We start from the raw sequence: 16293 nt of genomic DNA, 5'->3' as shown, positions 1-16293 counted from the left end.
GAATTGCAAAACAAGAACCCTAGAGGAGAGAGGCTAATTTCGAAATTAACAAACTAGGGTTTGGGAATTACATACCTTTCAATTGTTATAGCAAACAATTGATAATCCTCTTGATCTTGATCTTGATCTTCTTGGAAGCTTAGCACCACAAATGTAATGCCTCTAATGGAATCACACCCAAGAACTAGCAAGAAGGAAACTTGGAGGAGAGAGGATGGAGAGAGTATGCAATTTCGGCCAGGGTTTCTTCCAAAGAACAAGTGATCTCAAATGTGAGCCAGGAGGCTCCTTAAATAGCTGAGGGATCTAGGGTTTAGGGAAAACCCTAGTTATCCTTTGCTTAGGGCCTAAGCAAAACCTAAGGGCCTTATCTGGACCCCTTGGACGAAATCTCTAGGGTTTCCCCTATGAATTTCGTCCACCTCCTTCCAAGGGGGTTCTGGATCCTTCCACTCAACTATTAGTTAATTGCAAACTAGTCCCTGCACTTTATAATTAATTCTTTTAACCCCAAAATTAATTCTGATTAATTTCTGGCTAACTATTAATTAAACATAATGATTTCTAATTAATATATTAATCTATTAACATATTAATAAATCATTTATGTATTAATTTATTAATCTTATAAATTAATATCTCTCCTTTCATAATTTCCTTGTCCAGTTGCTAGGTTGAGGGCAACCCAAAAGGACTGTGCTGCTATCAATTCAAGTACATACCAATTATAGTTATGGGCTTAGACACCTAATCCAACAGTACAAATGTTATTTAACTCGACGCCTGAAGAACGTTGGAAAGGTCTCTAGTCATATCAAGCATGGTTATACGACTCACATTATGTATAAATCAACTTTAGTTTACAACTTGACACTCTTCAACAGTTTTATTTTTACTAAATAGAACTAATACACACTACAACTGGAGAACTTTCAGAGTTTTCAAACAGAACTGAACATACAATGGTTTCACGTACGAAATACTTATACACCATGATTAGCATTAGCTAGTCACATGAAGTATTACTTTCGCGCATCACTATAGTTTTCAGTAACGAACACTCACGATTTCATACAGAATTGAGAAAACTACATTTTCATTAAAGAAAATATCGGATTTTCTTGAAACTATACAAAACACTTTTACGAGCTCATCGACGATTTTTCATTACAAACTACCGCTTATGAACTCACCAGCTTTATGCTGATATTTTCAAACTGCTTGTATTCTCAGGAAATCAGTAGGCAGGTACTTGCTGGATTTTTGAGAAGCCGGAGCAATAAGAGTTTTATGTTTATACTTTACAAAGCTAGTTGATGTAATTCAAACAAGTATCAGACAAAGTTTCAAACTGATGTAAACATTTTTATTTAAGTATTCACTTTAATGGTTGAGTTGCTATGATTGCTATTATTCATTGGTTGTGATGCTACACATGACGTCCTCCACCCCAGAACGTTTCCGCCATTCTGGTTTTGGGGTGTGACAGATGTCGAGTCTCTCTCCACCTTCTCTCTCTCTCTCTCTCTCTCTCTCTCCACCCACTCCCTTCTCTTGGCAAAGTTAGTTCGACAACACCATAAGCCTTGCTCGGGCTGAGGTGTAACTCAGTAAATGCAACATAACTCCCCCAAACTTAAAGGTATGTACAAATATGTGTTTATTATAATTAATAAATGGTACACGGGAGATTTTTTTTAAAGAAAAACTCTATAAGCTAGTTGAAAAGTTACTATGAGTAGTTAAAAAAACAAATAGCTTATAAGTTAGTTTATCAACTACTTTTTGGATTGTCAAGCATAACAACATAAAAACAACTAAAAAAAAGATATTTGTGGGGCGCGAAACATAGCCTTCTTTTAGCAGCTAAGGAACTTTATAAACACAAAACTAGCAATGAGCTAGAGAAATGACCAACAAATTAAAAAGATACTCATAAAGGGATTTTTTTAGCCAATGGTGAAAATCTATACCAAATTTATTGTTCCTATTATTAAACCAATCAAAAGAAAAAATCACCACTTTCTCGACAATCGAACTTTTCTGAATTGTATTTAGGACAAACAACACAAAGTTTCAATACCACTAAAGGACCCAAATCATTGAAAAAAATATCACTTCAACCACTTTATTTTTCCAAAAAGTCATCACCAAGCCATCCATCGACTCCCATAGCCTTTGTATATGCAATTTTGAGTGATTATTATGATTGTATATGTTAGAATAAAAGTAACATGATCAAAGATGAAAGAGAAAAAAAAATGGGAACGAGTAAAATATTGTCTGTAAGGGTAATTTGTTCCCAATGAATCAAGAATCGTTAGATGAATTAAGGTTAGAATTCTCCTAATACCTTCTCGGAATCTCAAATATATGATACTTACTCAGCATTTAATTAATAATAGTTTTTGATTTAATTATATTGTTTTTTTTTCTTTTTGCAACTTCTTAATTCTAGTTGTACTTTTTATGTGATTATAATAGTCATTTTAACAGCGAGATGATTGTATATAAAATTAGAAAAAAATTAGCAAAATTTACGAAGTGATTGCCAAGATTGATTTTTATAACCACGAAACCTAAGTGACTATAAGTTTTCGGTTCCTATTTACAGTCCAAGTAAAAGAGTAAACTCCAAAGAGACAATTATTATGAAATTTTCAAATTACCTACCACATCGTCAGGATAATCCCATCCAAAGTTTCTTGTTTATCAACCGATAAGTAAATCGTATCACTCCATACAAAGACCTCTTCCACTGAATTGAACACTAGAACAACAAACCACACCAAATACCAATAAAATGACAAACTTCCTTATACGAACCCATCCCATATTAGGCCCGTATCATGCCATAAACCCAAATGTAGAACTCACTCCCAAAAGCCAACTTGTGGGAGGAGGGGACACCTAGACTTATAAGCCACCAACTTATAGTACTTTCAGTCGATGTGGGATCATAACAATACTGTAACACCCATAAAATTCAAGCCAATTTAAAACATTTTAACTCATTCAAAAACCATTAAGTTATTACAACTTGTTTTCAAAACAGTTTAAACATCAGAGTATCCCCAGAACCAAATCACAAAATCATGAAATATGAGGAGCGGTACGATCACGCCTTTGCCTTGCCACGATCACCTGATGTACCTGAAACAATAAACTGAAACCGTAAGCTCGAAAGCTTAGTGAGTTCCCCCAAAATACCCGTACACACATAACCATACACATACAATAATGAACAGCATATTATGGGTCCAATCAACCGTCAGGTTGGAATACCCCAGGCCCTCAACCATCGGGTTGGAATGCCAGCATACTACGAGTCCAATCATCCTCGGGATGAATACTCTCGGCCCACAACCATCGGGTTGGAATGCCCACACACCTATACATACAATAACTACTATGGGTCCAATCATCCCTCGGGATGGAATTGATGGGTTTCGAGCAATACATCATTCCTATGGTGTACATGCAAACCCTAATAGCTTTTGGATCTAGTTTGTCTAATGAACATGCAATTGAATATCCAAAGCTATAAACCCTAGATCTAATAAACTATAACTGAAATTAGGGTTTAGATCTTACCTTTGATTGTTATATAGCAATAACAATCAATCCTTGGCTTCAGAAAGCTTAGTGCCTCAAGTGCTGCACCTCTAATGGAGTCACAAACACCACTAAGCAACTTGGATGAAGAGGGAGGAGAGAGGAGGCACCAAAAACGGCTGGAAACCCTAAAGGATTAGTTCACCACGTTTTTGGGGCCATAAGGGTTCCTTATATATGCTGGCTATTAGGGTTTACAGATAGGAAACCCTAATCTGACTGCTTAAGCCCTAAGCAGCTCATGGACCCCTTCTGGAACATGCCTTGGACGATTTCTGATGGGCTTCCCCATAGAATTCGTCCAACCTATTATTCCAAGGTGATCCATAGCCCAATTATGTAATTATCTTATAATTACACAATAAGTCCCTTAAGTTTAATTAATCTTTTTTAGTCACAAAATTAATTCTTTATAAATTCTTGACTAATATTAATTAAACAATATGATTTCTCCTTTAATATATTATTCTTATAATATATTAATAAATCATAATTAAACCTTTCTCTCCTTAATTCATCCTATATATTGTTATGGTGAAGGCAACCCAAAAGGACCATGCTCATAATCAGGTCAAGTACATACCAAAATAGTTATGGACTTAGACACTAATCCAACAGTCTTCCACTTGGATAAGTCTAATAACTATTTTGCATAACTTCAGAACCTGATCAGCAATCGTAGCTTTCAAAAACCGTTGTCAACTCTGATCTTATCAGATATGTGTGTCCTTTAGGTAAGGGATCATATATTCCTCCATTCTCAAGATATCGTATAGACATAAGACATGAATTTCGACCATTCTCTCTATACTGTTTCCCGACTTCCGATTTATGACGACTGGCAACAGACTACAATTGAACACATCAACTTAGTCCCGGCTTGGCCAAGCGCTTAGGGTGTCATCACTAAATCATCGAGGGGCCCACAGATATCGCTTTTATCCCACTTTGGGTAAAAGGAATGGATAAACTTCGACTCACATGCTTGCTTGCACCTACTAATCGAATCACACACAACAATACGTTTTATAACACCAAGTTACTTGTCGTTTACTTATCATCAATGTGCAACCGACCAGCAAATAACAACTCACATGTCTCAGTTTCAAGAATATACAATGTTATCGTCTCACTAATCACCCGTGATAAATCCATGAAGTGATTCAAGTGAGCGTGGGTTTAATCCAATACTTTAATCTTATCAAAGCACTCATGAACTCTGCAGCAAACTTGTGCTATGTCTAAACACTTTAGACAATTTGCAGACAGATTCATGACAGTCTTCCTTCATACCTACTTCCAACGTATGACCGACTGTGGAGGTTTGAAGAACTCAGTTATTCTGGAAGTCAAAACATGCAAAGTGAAACGCAATAATAATATTAATCCTATATGGCCCCAAAACTTTTGAGCGTAAATAAAAACACTTTTATTTAAACACCATATAGATTACTCATTATTCATTGCTTACTGTTTCAGAAAATCAACTTATTACTTGAATTATAACCACAATTGTCCCATGCTCCAAGCATGCACACTTTGGTTTCCTATGGCCCATGCTTTGTGAAATAGATCAATTGAAAAACTTTTCCAATGAAACTCATTTCACAATCTCCAATCCTTATTATTAGTATAAGAATACCAAATTCTTTCCACTTTTAGAATGTCAGATTCTAACATTTTATGAAACGATCCTTTCGTGAAGTCACAACAAAAGTCACAACGACTCGGCCAATGAAATCACAAGGTACTCTATCAGAAATTGTTATAAAACAATTGTATAGATGTGATGTCTCTCACTCTAAGTACATTCCTTTGAACATCCTATTTGCATAAAAGTTTCTAATCTACATAGATTCTTAATTTCCAACTCCCATTTATGGAAACATTTCCATATTTGCTATATGACAACTCATTCTTAAAAGAATCTTATCTATTCATAATAATGTCAATATAGTCCATCCAGTACTATACTTCCAACTACCCACAAGCGACAAATCCTCAGTGAACCTCAGATCGTCCTTTGATAGTTGTTTAATTATTTTAGTCAAAACCGATTCTAGTCCCTTTTTCCCTCTTAATGCCCTAGACATTTTGAAAATTTTAGAATGGTCAAATATTATAGCATATGCAATCGATCCTATACCCGAAGAGTATTGGACACGATGCATAATGTCTCACATAAAGACGTGATACTTTATCATCCTTCTGCCATAATATTTTATGTGCTATGTTCCCACTATTCGAACTATGAAGAGGGATGCCGTAATCATAATCGAATATTGAGAATGCACTATGTATCATTGACTAAATTTATTAACATTTCTCGATCTAAGCTTTAGAATTTTGAAACGAAGTATAATATTCTCTCCCTTAATTATAGCAAAACAACTTTTCAACCCTAGCAACTTTGCAAAGTGAATCTTTGTTTTCTATAACTAATATTGCTAACTTGCAATACTTACTATAATAATCATGCTCCCACTAACATGATGATTATTACAATACAAGTATAACACTTATGCTCCCACTAGCTTTGACATGTATTCCGAAAATAGTTGAACTTCTAGAAGACAATGCTTATTGAATTCCTTAAGTTCATATTTCTAACACTTGATGCTTTGATAATCCTTTATCTAATCTTTTTAAGCTCATACATCTTTGCCTTAGATAGCTCACATGTGTGTCTAAACAATTCAGAATTTATGTTACTAAGTCCCAAATGTTCAGACCAATTGCCAAATCTCACAATTCGAACTATGAAAAGGGATGCCGTAATCATAATCGAATTTGAGAATACAATTTTCACAATTGCTATCTTCTTAAAATCTCTCTCAGTGAAAGCATTTCCCCACAATCATTTTCATGAAGGAGGGAAACCTTATGACACTTAGATTTTATGATGTATGTGTTCCTATCCATGCGAATTCGTCAAAACGAAAGTTTGCAACAAATCCAAAACCATATGGACTGAACTTGTTCAATCTCGATTTCTTGCCTCATGGTAACACGAGTGCCCACCATGTCTTCCAAGCAACTCACCCCTACATATCAATGTACTTTCCATTGATCAAGGTGATTTGTCTTTATGAATTCAAATGAGAACTCATAGAACTCACATACATATTTAGCTTAATTGGAATGGCACAGAAACAAAATAATGTTAACACGATAGGTTATAAACCTCAAGTCGTGCGCTAGTGATGATTAACTAGGTTTACTCTTGATTTTTTCTTGAAACTTTTCAAGACCATTAAGACTCCCACTGACTCCTTGACATATAAGATTCTCTTGTCAAGAAACATTTCTTGACAAACAAATATTCAAGAGTTAGTGTAGTCTTTTGTCAAAGTTTAACACTTCACACAATTAGTCCTGGTTGGTCTTTGTCTTATCCAAGACATCACAACTTACCAATTTCAAATGTGCAAGAATAAGAAAACTTTTCCAAATTCCACATTTGTCGAGTGTTATAAACCTACTTAAGACTTGTCACTCATGTCAGAATCTTGACTCTAAGACTTGATATTGGAACGAAGTATGATTGACTTCTTGATTTAACCATTTCTACAATTCTCGATTCCTCTTCTTAGACATGCAATTGCACTAAGACTCACTTAGAGGATCAATTGAGACATGGTTCTTAATCATTAAGACCTATCATAAAACACAATAAAAGGTACTCTCCCTTCTTCTTAGAATAGAGAAACTTTTATCTTTCTGCCTACTTGATTCTTCTTATTCGTTCTGCTATTGATTGAAACTCTTTCGATCAACTCAGAATTATACTTAATCTTATAAGTATAACCATATTTACTAAACTTTAGTAAATCATGACAAATATATTTATCACTCTTGTGGTGGACTTGATCAACGCACAATCTAGTGTACTCGATCCCCTAGTCCTTCTCTTGACACTTTGTCAAAAATAGTCTAATTTCCAAATATGAAGTTTCTCATTCATCACGCAACCAAGTTGTATGATTCCAAGTTTCTGTCCAATTGAAACTTGGGCGATGAGAATCTTCCCTTATTTGGCAAATTCTCGACATTTCCACAAATAACATAATTAAGAATCAAATCCGTTATTGCTAATAATAGAAACAATTAAACATCAATTTTTCATACACACCATTGCAAGGATAAATAAATAAGACAAAATCAAAATTTATTTTATTGCGGAAAAATTTGTCCTTACAATGCAATTCAACTGAAAAACTATGATATTTCATATTTCTTATCATTCTATCCTAACTCTAGATTAGCAGCTCAAAAATCTGATCTTCGAATCCATGCGATCGAAATCCATTTCTTCATGATCAGATTCAGCACGCTTCTTCCTTAACCTTCCTCTCTTTTCTTTGATCCTGCAAAACATCAAAATGTAATCTTATCACATCATGTATTAAGAATCAAAAATAGGAACTTACAGAGTTAGATAATGGATTTTACCTGAAGTAGAGCCATAAGTCTTGACTCTCCCATCTCTTAGATCTCTCAGGTAAACAGGGCAGCTTCGTCTCCAATGCCCCTTCTCTTGGCAATAGAAGCAAATGGACTCTTTTGGAATGGCACAAGGAACTATCTCAGAATTTACCTTTTCTGGATTCCCAATGTCACCATTTTCAATGTCCATTGAAGTTTGGGAGTTTGATTCACCAGACAAATTTGCTTGACCAGCACGCCAAATCATTGCTGATTCAGCAGCTATAAGCAAATAGGTGAGATCAATGAGGGTCACGTCGTGTTCCATCATATAGTACTCTCTTACGAACTCACTATATGATTCAGGAAGTGACTGAAGAACCCAGTCAACAGCCAACTCACCTGAAATCTCGACACCCAACATCCTTAACCTGTCAATGTGTGACTTTATCTCCAAGACGTGTGCACACACAGGTTTCCCATCTTCGTGTTTACTTGCCAATAGGGCTTGAGTAAGCTTGAACTTTTCAAGCCTTCGAACTTGTGGGTTAGGGAGAATAATTGGAGGAGGTGGAGGAAGTGAAGCATGACTCTCATTTCCTTGATCGTATCGTGGAACGTCATCTTCATTTGGAAAGCTTGTTCCAAGGGACTTGGGAAGACCATTGTAAGATTTAGACATCTACAAAACGGGAGAAAATTCAAGTTAGTTGATAAGAATCCTTGATGTAACACCCAAATGAAACATCAAGGCTAGGATCCAAACACAATACTCTACAACCTAGAAGAGGGATGCCGTAATCTAGTTGCAGAATATTTGAAGGTAGGTAAATGGCGATTTACCAATTTCCACCATGAAAAACGAAAAAAAAAAGTTTAAGTTTTAAATGAATTGAAACTCCTAGATCTTTTGAGATTTGTTGAACTTTTCAATGGCATGTTTAATCTCGATTATGCCCTTTAAAGTTGCGACTGGGATGCCGAGGATCACAAACAAGGTGTGAATAACCATACGAATCTACGTGATGCACTCAATACTACTATCACCTAATCAATGTGCCGGTTAACCACACACGCTCCATTGATCTATGATAAACATCGAGCCACCCTTCACTACCGATGTCAACCCCAAATTAGTGTGCCGGTTAACCACGCACGCTCCACTAACGTTTGGCAAGGGTGTGAAGTGTAATTCCATGGATTAGCATACGATTTCACATTTTGCCTAAAGTAACTATGATTTGGGAATTTGTAAAAGCATTTAGTTACTTTGTACTTCATTATACTTATAATGGAAGGTTTTGTCCTATCCTACCCGTTCGGCTAACGACCCTCCACTAGTCAAGAGTGCGGTGGGTAAGAGTGGATACCCATTCAATCGTCATTTTATATGCAATTTCCTTAAACACCCCTTATAGACCAGCTTCGTGAATGAGGCCTACTAACGGTAAGACTGACTGTTTACTCATACATATATAATATTAGACTTTTAATGTTATATGTAGTATAGGGTGTATTTTACACTTTTAAAATACTAGGTGGTCTAATTTAATAAATTATATTTTTAATTTAATTAGATGTAAACCAAAACTTCATGGGTTTATTAAATCTCTTTTAATTATACACCTTAATTAATTAATAAAACCATAAGGGTGTAATTTGAACTTTATCAAAACATTTGGGTTTAGAATTTAAATATTACATAATTAAACTTTTAATCAAAATTTTAAATTCTAAAACTTGAGGGCAAGTTTTTGAAACTATTCAAAACACACAAGATCAAATTGCAAATAATTAAATTAATCAAATAATTTGAATGATCTAAATTTGATCTAATTTAATTTTTCATAAGATAATTCAAATCAAAATTACAAATAATCAATCTTTATCTAATAAAACAAATAATTATCTTAATTTTGACAATTATCCATTAATTTGATTAGGATATCAATTACCATAACAAAAAATCTTATTTTTATTTGAATAAAGCAATTTATGGTAATTATCCTAAGCAAATTAAGGCAAAAATCTCGAAATTGTGCTGTCAGACTGAATTCACGAGGTGAACACACTATGTTCACGAAATGAGTCTGGTTTAATTCGAAAATTTGCTGACAGACTGAATTCACGAGGTGAACAGACTGTGTTCACGACGTGAATCGGGTCAGATTCGAAATTCACAATTTTTCAGCTTTGAAAACATAATTTTGCATCAAATACAATAGAAGAACACCCTAGGCTCTGATACCACTGATCGGTTTCGAGCAATACATCATTCTTATGGTGTACATGCAAACCCTAATAGCTTTTGGATCTAGTTTGTCTAATGAACATGCAATTGAATATCCAAAGCTATAAACCCTAGATCTAATAAACTATAACTGAAATTAGGGTTTAGATCTTACCTTTGATTGTTATATAGCAATAACAATCAATCCTTGGCTTCAGAAAGCTTAGTGCCTCAAGTGCTGCACCTCTAATGGAGTCACAAACACCACTAAGCAACTTGGATGAAGAGGGAGGAGAGAGGAGGCACCAAAAACGGCTGGAAACCCTAAAGGATTAGTTCACCACGTTTTTGGGGCCATAAGGGTTCCTTATATATGCTGACTATTAGGGTTTACAGATAGGAAACCCTAATCTGACTGCTTAAGCCCTAAGCAGCCCATGGACCCCTTCTGGAACATGCCTTGGACGATTTCTGATGGGCTTCCCCATAGAATTCGTCCAACCTATTATTCCAAGGTGATCCATAGCCCAATTATGTAATTATCTTATAATTACACAATAAGTCCCTTAAGTTTAATTAATCTCTTTTAGTCACAAAATTAATTCTTTATAAATTCTTGACTAATATTAATTAAACAATATGATTTCTCCTTTAATATATTATTCTTATAATATATTAATAAATCATAATTAAACCTTTCTCTCCTTAATTCATCCTACATATTGCTATGGTGAAGGCAACCCAAAAGGACCATGCTCATAATCAGGTCAAGTACATACCAAAATAGTTATGGACTTAGACACTAATCCAACAGGAATACCCCAGGCCCTCAACCATCAGGTTGGAATGCCCAACTACTATGAGTCCAATCATCCTACCGGGATGGAATACTCCTGGCCCACAACCATCAGGTTGGAATGCCCACCTACTATGAGTCCAATCATCCTACCGGGATGGAATACTCCTGGCCCACAACCCTCGGGTTGGAATGCCCACCTACTAGCAAACATGTGCACCTATCAAATAATCATATAATAGTCTACAAGACAACATACTAGGGCCCTATCATCCTACCGGGATGGAATACCCTCTACTACTGCTCAACACGTGCACATATAACAGGTAATCTCCTACCAGCATACAGACACTCAGACCAACTACAGGTCACTAAGCATAGCCACATATAACCATCCTATCTACCAGGATGCTAACTAACATATCACAGCAATAACTATCTCAAATAACAAATCAAAGGGTCGGCCTTGGTGCCTTAGACCCTTGGGTATAGTGAGGAGAACTCGCCTTGCAACTGCCGAACCGAAACACGAAAGCACAATCCCGAAGCACTGCCCCAAACTCCAACACCTATAGCCATCAATGATCCATTGGCATAAATATCCAATTTACCATAATACCCTTGAAGGTCAAACTGGTCAAAGTCAAAGTCAAAGTCAACCTTCCTGATTGACCCTGCTCGCCGAGTCAACCCGCTGACTCGCCGAGTTCCTAAACTCAGAAAACTCTCATATCACGACTTGACTCGCCAAGTCACCCCATGACTCGTCGAGTTCAACAATCTCTGAGTCCTATCATGTCCAACTCACTGAGTCACCACTCAACTTGCTGATCTGAGTCTTAACCAGAAGGGGGTTGGGGTTTTGCGTTCTGACTCGCCGAGTCCAAGAACAGACTCGCCGAGTCCACGACAATCTTCAACAGGCTCGCCGAGTTGTTCCTCCAACTCGTCGAGTCCATGCCTATCTTCAACAGACTCGCCGAGTCCAAGAACAGACTCGCCGAGTCTCTTCAGCCCTTTATTCATATAGAGGCTTTTCGAGTAATGCAGGGGCTCCAAACTGTAGATCCACTCTTCTAGGGCATGATTCTCACGTAAAGTTGCAAACTTTACGTGGAAACAAAGAGCTATAGGCCCAAATCAATCTAGGGCTAAGGTTTAAGACAAGGATGCTTCACCAATAAGCCAAGGACTGATACTTTGTGAGTTTCTGGACCAAGACAAGTCTAGATCTGAAGTAGCAACCTCAGATCTAGACCCCTAACCCGAAATGGATCCTTAACATGCCAAAATGGCCCCAAATCTCATTCTTGAATAGATATAAATGCAATAGAGTCAAGGTAACAGCTTGTTACCTCCAAAATGTGCCCAAGTTGAAGTAGATTCTGGATCTACACCAATCCCTTGATGCTAGCCTCTTGATCTTCAAGCTCCCTTCTCAAAATTCCTCCTCCAAAGCTCAAATCTCTTTAACAATGGAAGCTCACACGATTTTAGGGTTTACTGACTCTTAAGGGCAATAAGGAGGCTGAAGGGAGGACATATGGTCCTTTAAATAGGGTGCAACCCTTAAGATTAGGGTTTTCTCTTTTCAGCACCAACTCGTCGAGTCCAGCTGCCGACTCAGCGAGTTGGTCACTTAACTCGCGTCCAGAACCCGCTCCGACTCGACGAGTAAGCGTACCTACTCGTCGAGTACCTTCTTCAATTACACTTAAGTCCTTCAATCATACTTCTAAATTTTGGGATGTTACAAATACCCCACGCTTTGAAGAGCCAACGTCCTCGTTGGTCACGGTTGGAACCCCCTTTTGGTCCAAGCCACCGCTCCGAGTCCTTGTTGGTCATGGCTACGTTGGTCACGGCTGGCACCCCTCTTTTTGGGTCCAAGCCACCACTCCGTAGGCCACCACTCCATACTAGGCCCGTATCATGCCCAAAGCCCAAGTGTAGAACTCACTCCCAAAAGCCATCTTATAGGAGGAGGGGACACCTAGACTTATAAGCCACCAACTTATAGTACTTTTGGCCGATGTGGGATCATAACAATACCCCACGCTTTGAAGAGCCAACGTCCTCGTTGGTCACGGTTGGCACCCCCTTTCGGTCCAAGACACCACTCCGAGTCATTGTTGGTCACGGCTACGTTGGCCACGGTTGGAACCCCTCTTTTCAAGTCCAAGCTACCACTCCGTAGGCCACCACTCTAAGTGTTGGCACCTCGAAAGATGGGTATGGCTCTGATACCAATTGATAAGAACCCATCCCATACTAGGTCTGTATCATGCCATAAGCCCAAGTGTAGAACTCACTCCTAAAAGCCAACTTGTAGGAGGAGGGGACACCTAGACTTATAAGCCACCAACGTATAGTACTTTCGGTCGATGTGGGATCATAACACTTCCCTTTCCAGCTCGCATGAAATAAAGTGTGTGACACCGATTCCGGAACCATGGAACATATATATGATATAAAGAGTCGTATGAACATCATTCACACCAAATGTGGATAGTTAGACAACCTACCCAATCGAAGACTCCAACAAAAAAATGTTCACCTTTCTTGGGATCAACCTATTACACCAAGTAACAAAAGATATATTATGAAACCTCTTAATGTATGTGTGACATCTAATATTATTAACTGTGAAAGCAGTGGAGATGTCCAGTAACCATCGTTTCTGTCATGTTGATTTGAAGGTTAAAACTGGCAAACTAAGCTCACCAAATTAACCGATTGCAATTGATGAGCATCGCCCTTTGGCTCCATCGACCAATTCCACACCTAAGCAGCCTCTATAAACCTTTACTTTATAAATTCTTGTCTCAACCCAAAAGAAACGGCCGATGGAATTTAAACATAAGATCCATATCACCAATCCATATATCTTTCCAAAATCAAGTAGTTGCATGACCACCTACCTATCTTTGGATATTGTAATGTAAAACTATAACTGTATCTTCTAATTTATTAATTGAACCAACTATCTTGTTCCACGCCCCTTGAATCTAACCATGTCATGTAAGGGATCGAGACCAACCTCCTCACTATGAATAACTTACAAGACTTTACCCATAATGCATGTTGTTCATTTAACAACCTCCACTCCCACTTATATAACAGGGCATCATTGAAAGTCATTAAACTTCCAATATATAAACCCCATCTGTCTTTACTAGAAAGCCCAACCTTCACTTCACCTATTAGATTTTTCGATCTTGAAAATCCCCTCCTCATAATAACTTAGCACATAAGCCGTCTAAAATCTTATTGACCTTTGTAGGTATCTCAAAAATAAACATATAATATATTCTAAGGAGTCCTAGAACTTACTTAAGCAACGTAGCACGACCACCAACAAAAAGATATATAAGTGGAGTCATAAAACTTCTAACGAGTCCTAGAACGTCTAAGAAGTTCGAAAACTTACTTAAGCAACATAGCATGACCACCAACAGAAAGCATTCACACTTTCACTTTGACAACTTTTGTTGAAACCTTTCAATAACCGTCTTCCAAAAAATCACACAGGAGTAATGCACTGGAATAGCAAGATACGTGAACAGAAGAGAATCCAACCTACAATATATCAACTCGACAACCTCATCAACAACCACCAAATCCACCCTAATCCCATATCATTTTGATTACTTTTCCTTTACTACAATTACAATTCTTTCTAGACTAAATATTGACGGGTTTAACATGTAATAATGCGAAAAATACCTTAAACTCTAAAGGGTACATGCAAACTAATTTGATCTATGTCATAACTCTATTGAAGCAACATACTATTGAACAACAAAACTTTTAACCCTAACTGAAATCGAAATTCACAAGGATAAGAACATACCTTTCATTTGTTATTGTAAACAAACCCTTTTGATCAATCCAATAGTCTCTTGAAAACTAGCTTCAACTGTGTGCAAGTATCTAATGGTTCACACCCACAACACAAGAACCCTAGAAGATTTAGGAGAGATGGAGAGGGGAAAATTTTTGGCTAGGGTCTCTTAAAAAAGTATGGCCTAAAATTCTCAAGTATTAGGTCCTATTTATAGCTGATTGGTAAACACTTAGAAACCTTTATTTGAACATAAAATAATATTATTTCAAATAAGGTAATTATCTAGTTCCTTTATTATCTACATGAAGGCTTCCAGAAGACTCCGAGAGGAGCCTCAAAACTGTCCCACACAGGACGGTTCTAGAACTTGTCCTCTGCTCAACTTTTGAACAATTACAGTTATAGTCCTTCAACTTTTAATTAACTCTAATTAACCCATAATTAATTCCAAATTAATTCTAAATTAATTATAAATATTTCTAATTAAAATATTAGTCATATAATATATTAATAAATCATTTATATCTCTCCTAAAATCAATCTAAGGAATTTCTTGGTTATGAGGTCAACCCAAAAAGGATTTTACTCCTATTCATCAATATTATACCAATTTAGTTAGGACCTTAGACACCTTATTCCAAAAAATATTCCATTTCCATTTAGAAGAATTTGATTTAGTTTTAAGTGATCATGTCATTGTCACAATATCATCTTCAAATAGTAAACTAATCACTCTTTATGCAAGGACAAAATTCATATGATGTTGTAGAAGCATGACACCAACCCTTTGCCACCGGTGATCGAAAACAACAAAATCAACGTTAAGTCAACGACAATGGTTCTAGTAGTTTTTTAAAACAAAAGATCTTTTATCAAATATTCGACCTCGATTATAATAGTTATTAACTTAGACATTTTGATAATGAGTTATGAATTTGCTTTATACTGTTGTAGTTAAGATAAACCTTTATATAAAGTCATATATTTCGTTCTTTTAGCTAGGGAAAAATACCATATCTAAGAAAAAAAAGTTATATTATTAGTTTTCTTATATGATAAGGTTAGTTGATATGTTATCGAGATGGTTAGTTTGGGACCGACTAAAGAGTGGGTCGAGATCAGCTGCATATATATATATATATATATATATATATATAAAAGTGTGTGTGTGTGTATAAAACAGTCCCGATGCGGGAAAGAGAGAAATAAGACAAATGTATTATCTGAAGGAACAACATGACGAGGGAGGAATGTAAGGGGTGAGAGTCACTCCGTTTCTTTTAGGACTATATTATCATGGATGGATGAGTGTTAGGATAAGGAGGACCAGGAAGCATACCGATCAACCTAACAGGGATACCACAAGGATGCCTCTTTTCC

Source organism: Lactuca virosa, chromosome 3, assembly GCF_052849685.1.
Source record: "Lactuca virosa cultivar CGN04683 chromosome 3, Lactuca_virosa_CGN04683_v6, whole genome shotgun sequence".
Classification (NCBI taxonomy): domain Eukaryota; kingdom Viridiplantae; phylum Streptophyta; class Magnoliopsida; order Asterales; family Asteraceae; genus Lactuca; species Lactuca virosa.
This window is presented reverse-complemented; position numbering follows the sequence as displayed.